The sequence below is a fragment of the Paramormyrops kingsleyae genome, chromosome 4, assembly GCF_048594095.1.
Source record: "Paramormyrops kingsleyae isolate MSU_618 chromosome 4, PKINGS_0.4, whole genome shotgun sequence".
Classification (NCBI taxonomy): Eukaryota; Metazoa; Chordata; class Actinopteri; order Osteoglossiformes; family Mormyridae; genus Paramormyrops; species Paramormyrops kingsleyae.
Window position 1 is genome coordinate 46,063,004 of NC_132800.1, and position 13,172 is coordinate 46,076,175.

The window sequence follows — 13,172 nt, forward strand, 5'->3', positions numbered from 1 at the left end:
CAAATAAAGGTAATTTGTGAAATGAAAGGGTAGTGACATCTTTACATTCGTGGCAAGACGCAGGGCCCTCTGGATAAGGTGAAACTAAGAAAAAGCTTACGGCACTTGGTATTCCCAGGCAGTCTCCCAACCAAGTACTAACCAAGCCCGGCCCCGCTTAGCTTCCGAGATCAGACGAGATCGGGCGCAGTCGGAACGGTATGGCCGTAAGCGAGGGAAGCGGCCAGAATCAGCACTTTTGTTTTCAGTTGAGGGTTTATTGAGAGTCGCACCGAGAGAAGAGCAGACGTCGATGCGGCATTGATGTCAAGATGTCTTTGAGAAAGTCATTATTAAAATGAGGAAGAAATCGGTGAGTTGTATACGATTGCTACGAGTACTTTCTGCAAAAGTGGGCGGGGACTGCCGTCTTTGTACAAATAAAGGTAATTTGTGAAATGAAAGGGTAGTGACATCTTTACATTCGTGGCAAGACGCAGGGCCCTCTGGATAAGGTGAAACTAAGAAAAAGCTTACGGCACTTGGTATTCCCAGGCAGTCTCCCAACCAAGTACTAACCAAGCCCGGCCCCGCTTAGCTTCCGAGATCAGACGAGATCGGGCGCAGTCGGAACGGTATGGCCGTAAGCGAGGGAAGCGGCCAGAATCAGCACTTTTGTTTTCAGTTGAGGGTTTATTGAGAGTCGCACCGAGAGAAGAGCAGACGTCGATGCGGCATTGATGTCAAGATGTCTTTGAGAAAGTCGTTATTAAAATGAGGAAGAAATCGGTGAGTTGTATACGATTGCTACGAGTACTTTCTGCAAAAGTGGGCGGGGACTGCTGTCGTTCTACAAATAAAGGTAATTTGTGAAATGAAAGGGTAGTGACATCTTTACATTCGTGGCAAGACGCAGGGCCCTCTGGATAAGGTGAAACTAAGAAAAAGCTTACGGCACTAGGTATTCCCAGGCAGTCTCCCAACCAAGTACTAACCAAGCCCGGCCCCGCTTAGCTTCCGAGATCAGACGAGATCGGGCGCAGTCGGAACGGTATGGCCGTAAGCGAGGGAAGCGGCCAGAATCAGCACTTTTGTTTTCAGTTGAGGGTTTATTGAGAGTCGCACCGAGAGAAGAGCAGACGTCGATGCGGCATTGATGTCAAGATGTCTTTGAGAAAGTCGTTATTAAAATGAGGAAGAAAGCGGTGAGTTGTATACGATTGCTACGAGTACTTTCTGCAAAAGTGGGCGGGGACTGCTGTCGTTCTACAAATAAAGGTAATTTGTGAAATGAAAGGGTAGTGACATCTTTACATTCGTGGCAAGACGCAGGGCCCTCTGGATAAGGTGAAACTAAGAAAAAGCTTACGGCACTTGGTATTCCCAGGCAGTCTCCCAACCAAGTACTAACCAAGCCCGGCCCCGCTTAGCTTCCGAGATCAGACGAGATCGGGCGCAGTCGGAACGGTATGGCCGTAAGCGAGGGAAGCGGCCAGAATCAGCACTTTTGTTTTCAGTTGAGGGTTTATTGAGAGTCGCACCGAGAGAAGAGCAGACGTCGATGCGGCATTGATGTCAAGATGTCTTTGAGAAAGTCGTTATTAAAATGAGGAAGAAAGCGGTGAGTTGTATACGATTGCTACGAGTACTTTCTGCAAAAGTGGGCGGGGACTGCCGTCTTTGTACAAATAAAGGTAATTTGTGAAATGAAAGGGTAGTGACATCTTTACATTCGTGGCAAGACGCAGGGCCCTCTGGATAAGGTGAAACTAAGAAAAAGCTTACGGCACTTGGTATTCCCAGGCAGTCTCCCAACCAAGTACTAACCAAGCCCGGCCCCGCTTAGCTTCCGAGATCAGACGAGATCGGGCGCAGTCGGAACGGTATGGCCGTAAGCGAGGGAAGCGGCCAGAATCAGCACTTTTGTTTTCAGTTGAGGGTTTATTGAGAGTCGCACCGAGAGAAGAGCAGACGTCGATGCGGCATTGATGTCAAGATGTCTTTGAGAAACTCGTTATTAAAATGAGGAAGAAATCGGTGAGTTGTATACGATTGCTACGAGTACTTTCTGCAAAAGTGGGCGGGGACTGCTGTCGTTCTACAAATAAAGGTAATTTGTGAAATGAAAGGGTAGTGACATCTTTACATTCGTGGCAAGACGCAGGGCCCTCTGGATAAGGTGAAACTAAGAAAAAGCTTACGGCACTTGGTATTCCCAGGCAGTCTCCCAACCAAGTACTAACCAAGCCCGGCCCCGCTTAGCTTCCGAGATCAGACGAGATCGGGCGCAGTCGGAACGGTATGGCCGTAAGCGAGGGAAGCGGCCAGAATCAGCACTTTTGTTTTCAGTTGAGGGTTTATTGAGAGTCGCACCGAGAGAAGAGCAGACGTCGATGCGGCATTGATGTCAAGATGTCTTTGAGAAAGTCGTTATCAAAATGAGGAAGAAATCGGTGAGTTGTATACGATTGCTACGAGTACTTTCTGCAAAAGTGGGCGGGGACTGCCGTCTTTGTACAAATAAAGGTAATTTGTGAAATGAAAGGGTAGTGACATCTTTACATTCGTGGCAAGACGCAGGGCCCTCTGGATAAGGTGAAACTAAGAAAAAGCTTACGGCACTTGGTATTCCCAGGCAGTCTCCCAACCAAGTACTAACCAAGCCCGGCCCCGCTTAGCTTCCGAGATCAGACGAGATCGGGCGCAGTCGGAACGGTATGGCCGTAAGCGAGGGAAGCGGCCAGAATCAGCACTTTTGTTTTCAGTTGAGGGTTTATTGAGAGTCGCACCGAGAGAAGAGCAGACGTCGATGCGGCATTGATGTCAAGATGTCTTTGAGAAACTCGTTATTAAAATGAGGATGAAATCGGTGAGTTGTATACGATTGCTACGAGTACTTTCTGCAAAAGTGGGCGGGGACTGCTGTCGTTCTACAAATAAAGGTAATTTGTGAAATGAAAGGGTAGTGACATCTTTACATTCGTGGCAAGACGCAGGGCCCTCTGGATAAGGTGAAACTAAGAAAAAGCTTACGGCACTTGGTATTCCCAGGCAGTCTCCCAAACAAGTACTAACCAAGCCCGGCCCCGCTTAGCTTCCGAGATCAGACGAGATCGGGCGCAGTCGGAACGGTATGGCCGTAAGCGAGGGCAGCGGCCAGAATCAGCACTTTTGTTTTCAGTTGAGGGTTTATTGAGAGTCGCACCGAGAGAAGAGCAGACGTCGATGCGGCATTGATGTCAAGATGTCTTTGAGAAAGTCGTTATTAAAATGAGGATGAAATCGGTGAGTTGTATACGATTGCTACGAGTACTTTCTGCAAAAGTGGGCGGGGACTGCCGTCTTTGTAGAAATAAAGGTAATTTGTGAAATGAAAGGGTAGTGACATCTTTACATTCGTGGCAAGACGCAGGGCCCTCTGGATAAGGTGAAACTAAGAAAAAGCTTACGGCACTTGGTATTCCCAGGCAGTCTCCCAACCAAGTACTAACCAAGCCCGGCCCCGCTTAGCTTCCGAGATCAGACGAGATCGGGCGCAGTCGGAACGGTATGGCCGTAAGCGAGGGAAGCGGCCAGAATCAGCCCTTTTGTTTTCAGTTGAGGGTTTATTGAGAGTCGCACCGAGAGATGAGCAGACGTCGATGCGGCATTGATGTCAAGATGTCTTTGAGAAAGTCGTTATTAAAATGAGGAAGAAAGCGGTGAGTTGTATACGATTGCTACGAGTACTTTCTGCAAAAGTGGGCGGGGACTGCTGTCGTTCTACAAATAAAGGTAATTTGTGAAATGAAAGGGTAGTGACATCTTTACATTCATGGCAAGACGCAGGGCCCTCTGGATAAGGTGAAACTAAGAAAAAGCTTACGGCACTTGGTATTCCCAGGCAGTCTCCCAACCAAGTACTAACCAAGCCCGGCCCCGCTTAGCTTCCGAGATCAGACGAGATCGGGCGCAGTCGGAACGGTATGGCCGTAAGCGAGGGAAGCGGCCAGAATCAGCACTTTTGTTTTCAGTTGAGGGTTTATTGAGAGTCGCACCGAGAGAAGAGCAGACGTCGATGCGGCATTGATGTCAAGATGTCTTTGAGAAAGTCGTTATTAAAATGAGGAAGAAATCGGTGAGTTGTATACGATTGCTACGAGTACTTTCTGCAAAAGTGGGCGGGGACTGCCGTCTTTGTACAAATAAAGGTAATTTGTGAAATGAAAGGGTAGTGACATCTTTACATTCGTGGCAAGACGGAGGGCCCTCTGGATAAGGTGAAACTAAGAAAAAGCTTACGGCACTTGGTATTCCCAGGCAGTCTCCCAACCAAGTACTAACCAAGCCCGGCCCCGCTTAGCTTCCGAGATCAGACGAGATCGGGCGCAGTCGGAACGGTATGGCCGTAAGCGAGGGAAGCGGCCAGAATCAGCACTTTTGTTTTCAGTTGAGGGTTTATTGAGAGTCGCACCGAGAGAAGAGCAGACGTCGATGCGGCATTGATGTCAAGATGTCTTTGAGAAACTCGTTATTAAAATGAGGAAGAAATCGGTGAGTTGTATACGATTGCTACGAGTACTTTCTGCAAAAGTGGGCGGGGACTGCTGTCGTTCTACAAATAAAGGTAATTTGTGAAATGAAAGGGTAGTGACATCTTTACATTCGTGGCAAGACGCAGGGCCCTCTGGATAAGGTGAAACTAAGAAAAAGCTTACGGCACTTGGTATTCCCAGGCAGTCTCCCAAACAAGTACTAACCAAGCCCGGCCCCGCTTAGCTTCCGAGATCAGACGAGATCGGGCGCAGTCGGAACGGTATGGCCGTAAGCGAGGGCAGCTGCCAGAATCAGCACTTTTGTTTTCAGTTGAGGGTTTATTGAGAGTCGCACCGAGAGAAGAGCAGACGTCGATGCGGCATTGATGTCAAGATGTCTTTGAGAAAGTCGTTATTAAAATGAGGATGAAATCGGTGAGTTGTATACGATTGCTACGAGTACTTTCTGCAAAAGTGGGCGGGGACTGCCGTCTTTGTAGAAATAAAGGTAATTTGTGAAATGAAAGGGTAGTGACATCTTTACATTCGTGGCAAGACGCAGGGCCCTCTGGATAAGGTGAAACTAAGAAAAAGCTTACGGCACTTGGTATTCCCAGGCAGTCTCCCAACCAAGTACTAACCAAGCCCGGCCCCGCTTAGCTTCCGAGATCAGACGAGATCGGGCGCAGTCGGAACGGTATGGCCGTAAGCGAGGGAAGCGGCCAGAATCAGCCCTTTTGTTTTCAGTTGAGGGTTTATTGAGAGTCGCACCGAGAGATGAGCAGACGTCGATGCGGCATTGATGTCAAGATGTCTTTGAGAAAGTCGTTATTAAAATGAGGAAGAAAGCGGTGAGTTGTATACGATTGCTACGAGTACTTTCTGCAAAAGTGGGCGGGGACTGCTGTCGTTCTACAAATAAAGGTAATTTGTGAAATGAAAGGGTAGTGACATCTTTACATTCGTGGCAAGACGCAGGGCCCTCTGGATAAGGTGAAACTAAGAAAAAGCTTACGGCACTTGGTATTCCCAGGCAGTCTCCCAACCAAGTACTAACCAAGCCCGGCCCCGCTTAGCTTCCGAGATCAGACGAGATCGGGTGCAGTCGGAACGGTATGGCCGTAAGCGAGGGAAGCGGCCAGAATCAGCACTTTTGTTTTCAGTTGAGGGTTTATTGAGAGTCGCACCGAGAGAAGAGCAGACGTCGATGCGGCATTGATGTCAAGATGTCTTTGAGAAAGTCGTTATTAAAATGAGGAAGAAATCGGTGAGTTGTATACGATTGCTACGAGTACTTTCTGCAAAAGTGGGCGGGGACTGCCGTCTTTGTACAAATAAAGGTAATTTGTGAAATGAAAGGGTAGTGACATCTTTACATTCGTGGCAAGACGCAGGGCCCTCTGGATAAGGTGAAACTAAGAAAAAGCTTACGGCACTTGGTATTCCCAGGCAGTCTCCCAACCAAGTACTAACCAAGCCCGGCCCCGCTTAGCTTCCGAGATCAGACGAGATCGGGCGCAGTCGGAACGGTATGGCCGTAAGCGAGGGAAGCGGCCAGAATCAGCACTTTAGTTTTCAGTTGAGGGTTTCTTGAGAGTCGCACCGAGAGAAGAGCAGACGTCGATGCGGCATTGATGTCAAGATGTCTTTGAGAAAGTCGTTATTAAAATGAGGAAGAAATCGGTGAGTTGTATACGATTGCTACGAGTACTTTCTGCAAAAGTGGGCGGGGACTGCCGTCTTTGTACAAATAAAGGTAATTTGTGAAATGAAAGGGTAGTGACATCTTTACATTCGTGGCAAGACGCAGGGCCCTCTGGATAAGGTGAAATTAAGAAAAAGCTTACGGCACTTGGTATTCCCAGGCAGTCTCCCAACCAAGTACTAACCAAGCCCGGCCCCGCTTAGCTTCCGAGATCAGACGAGATCGGGCGCAGTCGGAACGGTATGGCCGTAAGCGAGGGAAGCGGCCAGAATCAGCCCTTTTGTTTTCAGTTGAGGGTTTATTGAGAGTCGCACCGAGAGAAGAGCAGACGTCGATGCGCCATTGATGTCAAGATGTCTTTGAGAAAGTCGTTATTAAAATGAGGAAGAAAGTGGTGAGTTGTATACGATTGCTACGAGTACTTTCTGCAAAAGTGGGCGGGGACTGCTGTCGTTCTACAAATAAAGGTAATTTGTGAAATGAAAGGGTAGTGACATCTTTACATTCGTGGCAAGACGCAGGGCCCTCTGGATAAGGTGAAACTAAGAAAAAGCTTACGGCACTTGGTATTCCCAGGCAGTCTCCCAACCAAGTACTAACCAAGCCCGGCCCCGCTTAGCTTCCGAGATCAGACGAGATCGGGCGCAGTCGGAACGGTATGGCCGTAAGCGAGGGAAGCGGCCAGAATCAGCACTTTTGTTTTCAGTTGAGGGTTTATTGAGAGTCGCACCGAGAGAAGAGCAGACATCGATGCGGCATTAATGTCAAGATGTCTTTGAGAAAGTCGTTATTAAAATGAGGAAGAAATCGGTGAGTTGTATATGATTGCTACGAGTACTTTCTGCAAAAGTGGGCGGGGACTGCCGTCTTTGTACAAATAAAGGTAATTTGTGAAATGAAAGGGTAGTGACATCTTTACATTCGTGGCAAGACGCAGGGCCCTCTGGATAAGGTGAAACTAAGAAAAAGCTTACGGCACTTGGTATTCCCAGGCAGTCTCCCAACCAAGTACTAACCAAGCCCGGCCCCGCTTAGCTTCCGAGATCAGACGAGATCGGGCGCAGTCGGAACGGTATGGCCGTAAGCGAGGGAAGCGGCCAGAATCAGCACTTTTGTTTTCAGTTGAGGGTTTATTGAGAGTCGCACCGAGAGAAGAGCAGACGTCGATGCGGCATTGATGTCAAGATGTCTTTGAGAAAGTCGTTATTAAAATGAGGAAGAAAGTGGTGAGTTGTATACGATTGCTACGAGTACTTTCTGCAAAAGTGGGCGGGGACTGCTGTCGTTCTACAAATAAAGGTAATTTGTGAAATGAAAGGGTAGTGACATCTTTACATTCGTGGCAAGACGCAGGGCCCTCTGGATAAGGTGAAACTAAGAAAAAGCTTACGGCACTTGGTATTCCCAGGCAGTCTCCCAACCAAGTACTAACCAAGCCCGGCCCCGCTTAGCTTCCGAGATCAGACGAGATCGGGCGCAGTCGGAACGGTATGGCCGTAAGCGAGGGAAGCGGCCAGAATCAGCACTTTTGTTTTCAGTTGAGGGTTTATTGAGAGTCGCACCGAGAGAAGAGCAGACGTCGATGCGGCATTGATGTCAAGATGTCTTTGAGAAAGTCGTTATTAAAATGAGGAAGAAAGCGGTGAGTTGTATACGATTGCTACGAGTACTTTCTGCAAAAGTGGGCGGGGACTGCTGTCGTTCTACAAATAAAGGTAATTTGTGAAATGAAAGGGTAGTGACATCTTTACATTCGTGGCAAGACGCAGGGCCCTCTGGATAAGGTGAAACTAAGAAAAAGCTTACGGCACTTGGTATTCCCAGGCAGTCTCCCAACCAAGTAGTAACCAAGCCCGGCCCCGCTTAGCTTCCGAGATCAGACGAGATCGGGCGCAGTCGGAACGGTATGGCCGTAAGCGAGGGAAGCGGCCAGAATCAGCACTTTTGTTTTCAGTTGAGGGTTTATTGAGAGTCGCACCGAGAGAAGAGCAGACGTCGATGCGGCATTGATGTCAAGATGTCTTTGAGAAAGTCGTTATTAAAATGAGGAAGAAAGCGGTGAGTTGTATACGATTGCTACGAGTACTTTCTGCAAAAGTGGGCGGGGACTGCCGTCTTTGTACAAATAAAGGTAATTTGTGAAATGAAAGGGTAGTGACATCTTTACATTCGTGGCAAGACGCAGGGCCCTCTGGATAAGGTGAAACTAAGAAAAAGCTTACGGCACTTGGTATTCCCAGGCAGTCTCCCAACCAAGTACTAACCAAGCCCGGCCCCGCTTAGCTTCCGAGATCAGACGAGATCGGGCGCAGTCGGAACGGTATGGCCGTAAGCGAGGGAAGCGGCCAGAATCAGCACTTTTGTTTTCAGTTGAGGGTTTATTGAGAGTCGCACCGAGAGAAGAGCAGACGTCGATGCGGCATTGATGTCAAGATGTCTTTGAGAAACTCGTTATTAAAATGAGGAAGAAATCGGTGAGTTGTATACGATTGCTACGAGTACTTTCTGCAAAAGTGGGCGGGGACTGCTGTCGTTCTACAAATAAAGGTAATTTGTGAAATGAAAGGGTAGTGACATCTTTACATTCGTGGCAAGACGCAGGGCCCTCTGGATAAGGTGAAACTAAGAAAAAGCTTACGGCACTTGGTATTCCCAGGCAGTCTCCCAACCAAGTACTAACCAAGCCCGGCCCCGCTTAGCTTCCGAGATCAGACGAGATCGGGCGCAGTCGGAACGGTATGGCCGTAAGCGAGGGAAGCGGCCAGAATCAGCACTTTTGTTTTCAGTTGAGGGTTTATTGAGAGTCGCACCGAGAGAAGAGCAGACGTCGATGCGGCATTGATGTCAAGATGTCTTTGAGAAACTCGTTATTAAAATGAGGAAGAAATCGGTGAGTTGTATACGATTGCTACGAGTACTTTCTGCAAAAGTGGGCGGGGACTGCTGTCGTTCTACAAATAAAGGTAATTTGTGAAATGAAAGGGTAGTGACATCTTTACATTCGTGGCAAGACGCAGGGCCCTCTGGATAAGGTGAAACTAAGAAAAAGCTTACGGCACTTGGTATTCCCAGGCAGTCTCCCAAACAAGTACTAACCAAGCCCGGCCCCGCTTAGCTTCCGAGATCAGACGAGATCGGGCGCAGTCGGAACGGTATGGCCGTAAGCGAGGGCAGCTGCCAGAATCAGCACTTTTGTTTTCAGTTGAGGGTTTATTGAGAGTCGCACCGAGAGAAGAGCAGACGTCGATGCGGCATTGATGTCAAGATGTCTTTGAGAAAGTCGTTATTAAAATGAGGATGAAATCGGTGAGTTGTATACGATTGCTACGAGTACTTTCTGCAAAAGTGGGCGGGGACTGCCGTCTTTGTAGAAATAAAGGTAATTTGTGAAATGAAAGGGTAGTGACATCTTTACATTCGTGGCAAGACGCAGGGCCCTCTGGATAAGGTGAAACTAAGAAAAAGCTTACGGCACTTGGTATTCCCAGGCAGTCTCCCAACCAAGTACTAACCAAGCCCGGCCCCGCTTAGCTTCCGAGATCAGACGAGATCGGGCGCAGTCGGAACGGTATGGCCGTAAGCGAGGGAAGCGGCCAGAATCAGCCCTTTTGTTTTCAGTTGAGGGTTTATTGAGAGTCGCACCGAGAGATGAGCAGACGTCGATGCGGCATTGATGTCAAGATGTCTTTGAGAAAGTCGTTATTAAAATGAGGAAGAAAGCGGTGAGTTGTATACGATTGCTACGAGTACTTTCTGCAAAAGTGGGCGGGGACTGCTGTCGTTCTACAAATAAAGGTAATTTGTGAAATGAAAGGGTAGTGACATCTTTACATTCGTGGCAAGACGCAGGGCCCTCTGGATAAGGTGAAACTAAGAAAAAGCTTACGGCACTTGGTATTCCCAGGCAGTCTCCCAACCAAGTACTAACCAAGCCCGGCCCCGCTTAGCTTCCGAGATCAGACGAGATCGGGCGCAGTCGGAACGGTATGGCCGTAAGCGAGGGAAGCGGCCAGAATCAGCACTTTTTTTTTCAGTTGAGGGTTTATTGAGAGTCGCACCGAGAGAAGAGCAGACGTCGATGCGGCATTGATGTCAAGATGTCTTTGAGAAAGTCATTATTAAAATGAGGAAGAAATCGGTGAGTTGTATACGATTGCTACGAGTACTTTCTGCAAAAGTGGGCGGGGACTGCCGTCTTTGTACAAATAAAGGTAATTTGTGAAATGAAAGGGTAGTGACATCTTTACATTCGTGGCAAGACGCAGGGCCCTCTGGATAAGGTGAAACTAAGAAAAAGCTTACGGCACTTGGTATTCCCAGGCAGTCTCCCAACCAAGTACTAACCAAGCCCGGCCCCGCTTAGCTTCCGAGATCAGACGAGATCGGGCGCAGTCGGAACGGTATGGCCGTAAGCGAGGGAAGCGGCCAGAATCAGCACTTTTGTTTTCAGTTGAGGGTTTATTGAGAGTCGCACCGAGAGAAGAGCAGACGTCGATGCGGCATTGATGTCAAGATGTCTTTGAGAAAGTCGTTATTAAAATGAGGAAGAAATCGGTGAGTTGTATACGATTGCTACGAGTACTTTCTGCAAAAGTGGGCGGGGACTGCTGTCGTTCTACAAATAAAGGTAATTTGTGAAATGAAAGGGTAGTGACATCTTTACATTCGTGGCAAGACGCAGGGCCCTCTGGATAAGGTGAAACTAAGAAAAAGCTTACGGCACTTGGTATTCCCAGGCAGTCTCCCAACCAAGTACTAACCAAGCCCGGCCCCGCTTAGCTTCCGAGATCAGACGAGATCGGGCGCAGTCGGAACGGTATGGCCGTAAGCGAGGGAAGCGGCCAGAATCAGCACTTTTGTTTTCAGTTGAGGGTTTATTGAGAGTCGCACCGAGAGAAGAGCAGACGTCGATGCGGCATTGATGTCAAGATGTCTTTGAGAAAGTCGTTATTAAAATGAGGAAGAAAGCGGTGAGTTGTATACGATTGCTACGAGTACTTTCTGCAAAAGTGGGCGGGGACTGCTGTCGTTCTACAAATAAAGGTAATTTGTGAAATGAAAGGGTAGTGACATCTTTACATTCGTGGCAAGACGCAGGGCCCTCTGGATAAGGTGAAACTAAGAAAAAGCTTACGGCACTTGGTATTCCCAGGCAGTCTCCCAACCAAGTACTAACCAAGCCCGGCCCCGCTTAGCTTCCGAGATCAGACGAGATCGGGCGCAGTCGGAACGGTATGGCCGTAAGCGAGGGAAGCGGCCAGAATCAGCACTTTTGTTTTCAGTTGAGGGTTTATTGAGAGTCGCACCGAGAGAAGAGCAGACGTCGATGCGGCATTGATGTCAAGATGTCTTTGAGAAAGTCGTTATTAAAATGAGGAAGAAAGCGGTGAGTTGTATACGATTGCTACGAGTACTTTCTGCAAAAGTGGGCGGGGACTGCCGTCTTTGTACAAATAAAGGTAATTTGTGAAATGAAAGGGTAGTGACATCTTTACATTCGTGGCAAGACGCAGGGCCCTCTGGATAAGGTGAAACTAAGAAAAAGCTTACGGCACTTGGTATTCCCAGGCAGTCTCCCAACCAAGTACTAACCAAGCCCAGCCCCGCTTAGCTTCCGAGATCAGACGAGATCGGGCGCAGTCGGAACGGTATGGCCGTAAGCGAGGGAAGCGGCCAGAATCAGCACTTTTGTTTTCAGTTGAGGGTTTATTGAGAGTCGCACCGAGAGAAGAGCAGACGTCGATGCGGCATTGATGTCAAGATGTCTTTGAGAAACTCGTTATTAAAATGAGGAAGAAATCGGTGAGTTGTATACGATTGCTACGAGTACTTTCTGCAAAAGTGGGCGGGGACTGTTGTCGTTCTACAAATAAAGGTAATTTGTGAAATGAAAGGGTAGTGACATCTTTACATTCGTGGCAAGACGCAGGGCCCTCTGGATAAGGTGAAACTAAGAAAAAGCTTACGGCACTTGCTATTCCCAGGCAGTCTCCCAAACAAGTACTAACCAAGCCCGGCCCCGCTTAGCTTCCGAGATCAGACGAGATCGGGCGCAGTCGGAACGGTATGGCCGTAAGCGAGGGCAGCGGCCAGAATCAGCACTTTTGTTTTCAGTTGAGGGTTTATTGAGAGTCGCACCGAGAGAAGAGCAGACGTCGATGCGGCATTGATGTCAAGATGTCTTTGAGAAAGTCGTTATTAAAATGAGGATGAAATCGGTGAGTTGTATACGATTGCTACGAGTACTTTCTGCAAAAGTGGGCGGGGACTGCCGTCTTTGTACAAATAAAGGTAATTTGTGAAATGAAAGGGTAGTGACATCTTTACATTCGTGGCAAGACGCAGGGCCCTCTGGATAAGGTGAAACTAAGAAAAAGCTTACGGCACTTGGTATTCCCAGGCAGTCTCCCAACCAAGTACTAACCAAGCCCGGCCCCGCTTAGCTTCCGAGATCAGACGAGATCGGGCGCAGTCGGAACGGTATGGCCGTAAGCGAGGGAAGCGGCCAGAATCAGCACTTTTGTTTTCAGTTGAGGGTTTATTGAGAGTCGCACCGAGAGAAGAGCAGACGTCGATGCGGCATTGATGTCAAGATGTCTTTGAGAAACTCGTTATTAAAATGAGGAAGAAATCGGTGAGTTGTATACGATTGCTACGAGTACTTTCTGCAAAAGTGGGCGGGGACTGCTGTCGTTCTACAAATAAAGGTAATTTGTGAAATGAAAGGGTAGTGACATCTTTACATTCGTGGCAAGACGCAGGGCCCTCTGGATAAGGTGAAACTAAGAAAAAGCTTACGGCACTTGGTATTCCCAGGCAGTCTCCCAACCAAGTACTAACCAAGCCCGGCCCCGCTTAGCTTCCGAGATCAGACGAGATCGGGCGCAGTCGGAACGGTATGGCCGTAAGCGAGGGAAGCGGCCAGAATCAGCACTTTTGTTTTCAGTTGAGGGTTTATTGAGAGTCGCACCGAG

The 13,172-nt window shown here is 48.4% G+C and overlaps 32 non-coding genes across 32 annotated transcripts; all 32 read right to left on the reverse strand.

The window, feature by feature from the left end:
- Positions 1-93: 93 nt before the first annotated feature.
- Positions 94-212, reverse strand: LOC140590011 (5S ribosomal RNA). The gene has a single exon (XR_011991190.1). It is a non-coding gene; the product is annotated as a 5S ribosomal RNA (ribosomal RNA).
- A 297-nt stretch (positions 213-509) lies between these two features.
- On the reverse strand, positions 510-628 carry LOC140590022 (5S ribosomal RNA). Its single transcript, XR_011991201.1, has one exon. It is a non-coding gene; the product is annotated as a 5S ribosomal RNA (ribosomal RNA).
- Positions 629-925: 297 nt separating this feature from the next.
- Positions 926-1,044, reverse strand: LOC140590797 (5S ribosomal RNA). Its single transcript, XR_011991634.1, has one exon. It is a non-coding gene; the product is annotated as a 5S ribosomal RNA (ribosomal RNA).
- Positions 1,045-1,341: 297 nt separating this feature from the next.
- Positions 1,342-1,460, reverse strand: LOC140590033 (5S ribosomal RNA). Its single transcript, XR_011991212.1, has one exon. It is a non-coding gene; the product is annotated as a 5S ribosomal RNA (ribosomal RNA).
- A 297-nt stretch (positions 1,461-1,757) lies between these two features.
- LOC140590044 (5S ribosomal RNA) lies at positions 1,758-1,876 on the reverse strand. The gene has a single exon (XR_011991223.1). It is a non-coding gene; the product is annotated as a 5S ribosomal RNA (ribosomal RNA).
- A 297-nt stretch (positions 1,877-2,173) lies between these two features.
- Positions 2,174-2,292, reverse strand: LOC140590056 (5S ribosomal RNA). The gene has a single exon (XR_011991226.1). It is a non-coding gene; the product is annotated as a 5S ribosomal RNA (ribosomal RNA).
- Positions 2,293-2,589: 297 nt separating this feature from the next.
- On the reverse strand, positions 2,590-2,708 carry LOC140590067 (5S ribosomal RNA). Its single transcript, XR_011991227.1, has one exon. It is a non-coding gene; the product is annotated as a 5S ribosomal RNA (ribosomal RNA).
- Positions 2,709-3,005: 297 nt separating this feature from the next.
- On the reverse strand, positions 3,006-3,124 carry LOC140589493 (5S ribosomal RNA). The gene has a single exon (XR_011990672.1). It is a non-coding gene; the product is annotated as a 5S ribosomal RNA (ribosomal RNA).
- Positions 3,125-3,421: 297 nt separating this feature from the next.
- LOC140590078 (5S ribosomal RNA) lies at positions 3,422-3,540 on the reverse strand. The gene has a single exon (XR_011991228.1). It is a non-coding gene; the product is annotated as a 5S ribosomal RNA (ribosomal RNA).
- A 297-nt stretch (positions 3,541-3,837) lies between these two features.
- Positions 3,838-3,956, reverse strand: LOC140590089 (5S ribosomal RNA). The gene has a single exon (XR_011991229.1). It is a non-coding gene; the product is annotated as a 5S ribosomal RNA (ribosomal RNA).
- Positions 3,957-4,253: 297 nt separating this feature from the next.
- Positions 4,254-4,372, reverse strand: LOC140590100 (5S ribosomal RNA). The gene has a single exon (XR_011991230.1). It is a non-coding gene; the product is annotated as a 5S ribosomal RNA (ribosomal RNA).
- Positions 4,373-4,669: 297 nt separating this feature from the next.
- On the reverse strand, positions 4,670-4,788 carry LOC140589495 (5S ribosomal RNA). Its single transcript, XR_011990674.1, has one exon. It is a non-coding gene; the product is annotated as a 5S ribosomal RNA (ribosomal RNA).
- Positions 4,789-5,085: 297 nt separating this feature from the next.
- LOC140590111 (5S ribosomal RNA) lies at positions 5,086-5,204 on the reverse strand. Its single transcript, XR_011991231.1, has one exon. It is a non-coding gene; the product is annotated as a 5S ribosomal RNA (ribosomal RNA).
- A 297-nt stretch (positions 5,205-5,501) lies between these two features.
- On the reverse strand, positions 5,502-5,620 carry LOC140590217 (5S ribosomal RNA). The gene has a single exon (XR_011991242.1). It is a non-coding gene; the product is annotated as a 5S ribosomal RNA (ribosomal RNA).
- Positions 5,621-5,917: 297 nt separating this feature from the next.
- On the reverse strand, positions 5,918-6,036 carry LOC140590122 (5S ribosomal RNA). The gene has a single exon (XR_011991232.1). It is a non-coding gene; the product is annotated as a 5S ribosomal RNA (ribosomal RNA).
- A 297-nt stretch (positions 6,037-6,333) lies between these two features.
- LOC140590133 (5S ribosomal RNA) lies at positions 6,334-6,452 on the reverse strand. The gene has a single exon (XR_011991233.1). It is a non-coding gene; the product is annotated as a 5S ribosomal RNA (ribosomal RNA).
- Positions 6,453-6,749: 297 nt separating this feature from the next.
- LOC140590144 (5S ribosomal RNA) lies at positions 6,750-6,868 on the reverse strand. Its single transcript, XR_011991234.1, has one exon. It is a non-coding gene; the product is annotated as a 5S ribosomal RNA (ribosomal RNA).
- Positions 6,869-7,165: 297 nt separating this feature from the next.
- Positions 7,166-7,284, reverse strand: LOC140590155 (5S ribosomal RNA). The gene has a single exon (XR_011991235.1). It is a non-coding gene; the product is annotated as a 5S ribosomal RNA (ribosomal RNA).
- Positions 7,285-7,581: 297 nt separating this feature from the next.
- Positions 7,582-7,700, reverse strand: LOC140590167 (5S ribosomal RNA). The gene has a single exon (XR_011991237.1). It is a non-coding gene; the product is annotated as a 5S ribosomal RNA (ribosomal RNA).
- Positions 7,701-7,997: 297 nt separating this feature from the next.
- Positions 7,998-8,116, reverse strand: LOC140589651 (5S ribosomal RNA). The gene has a single exon (XR_011990830.1). It is a non-coding gene; the product is annotated as a 5S ribosomal RNA (ribosomal RNA).
- A 297-nt stretch (positions 8,117-8,413) lies between these two features.
- LOC140590178 (5S ribosomal RNA) lies at positions 8,414-8,532 on the reverse strand. The gene has a single exon (XR_011991238.1). It is a non-coding gene; the product is annotated as a 5S ribosomal RNA (ribosomal RNA).
- A 297-nt stretch (positions 8,533-8,829) lies between these two features.
- Positions 8,830-8,948, reverse strand: LOC140590189 (5S ribosomal RNA). The gene has a single exon (XR_011991239.1). It is a non-coding gene; the product is annotated as a 5S ribosomal RNA (ribosomal RNA).
- A 297-nt stretch (positions 8,949-9,245) lies between these two features.
- Positions 9,246-9,364, reverse strand: LOC140589496 (5S ribosomal RNA). Its single transcript, XR_011990675.1, has one exon. It is a non-coding gene; the product is annotated as a 5S ribosomal RNA (ribosomal RNA).
- Positions 9,365-9,661: 297 nt separating this feature from the next.
- LOC140590200 (5S ribosomal RNA) lies at positions 9,662-9,780 on the reverse strand. The gene has a single exon (XR_011991240.1). It is a non-coding gene; the product is annotated as a 5S ribosomal RNA (ribosomal RNA).
- Positions 9,781-10,077: 297 nt separating this feature from the next.
- LOC140590211 (5S ribosomal RNA) lies at positions 10,078-10,196 on the reverse strand. Its single transcript, XR_011991241.1, has one exon. It is a non-coding gene; the product is annotated as a 5S ribosomal RNA (ribosomal RNA).
- A 297-nt stretch (positions 10,197-10,493) lies between these two features.
- LOC140590223 (5S ribosomal RNA) lies at positions 10,494-10,612 on the reverse strand. Its single transcript, XR_011991243.1, has one exon. It is a non-coding gene; the product is annotated as a 5S ribosomal RNA (ribosomal RNA).
- A 297-nt stretch (positions 10,613-10,909) lies between these two features.
- LOC140590234 (5S ribosomal RNA) lies at positions 10,910-11,028 on the reverse strand. Its single transcript, XR_011991244.1, has one exon. It is a non-coding gene; the product is annotated as a 5S ribosomal RNA (ribosomal RNA).
- A 297-nt stretch (positions 11,029-11,325) lies between these two features.
- On the reverse strand, positions 11,326-11,444 carry LOC140590245 (5S ribosomal RNA). Its single transcript, XR_011991245.1, has one exon. It is a non-coding gene; the product is annotated as a 5S ribosomal RNA (ribosomal RNA).
- A 297-nt stretch (positions 11,445-11,741) lies between these two features.
- LOC140589494 (5S ribosomal RNA) lies at positions 11,742-11,860 on the reverse strand. Its single transcript, XR_011990673.1, has one exon. It is a non-coding gene; the product is annotated as a 5S ribosomal RNA (ribosomal RNA).
- Positions 11,861-12,157: 297 nt separating this feature from the next.
- LOC140589879 (5S ribosomal RNA) lies at positions 12,158-12,276 on the reverse strand. The gene has a single exon (XR_011991058.1). It is a non-coding gene; the product is annotated as a 5S ribosomal RNA (ribosomal RNA).
- A 297-nt stretch (positions 12,277-12,573) lies between these two features.
- LOC140590256 (5S ribosomal RNA) lies at positions 12,574-12,692 on the reverse strand. Its single transcript, XR_011991246.1, has one exon. It is a non-coding gene; the product is annotated as a 5S ribosomal RNA (ribosomal RNA).
- Positions 12,693-12,989: 297 nt separating this feature from the next.
- Positions 12,990-13,108, reverse strand: LOC140590267 (5S ribosomal RNA). The gene has a single exon (XR_011991247.1). It is a non-coding gene; the product is annotated as a 5S ribosomal RNA (ribosomal RNA).
- Positions 13,109-13,172: the final 64 nt, after the last annotated feature.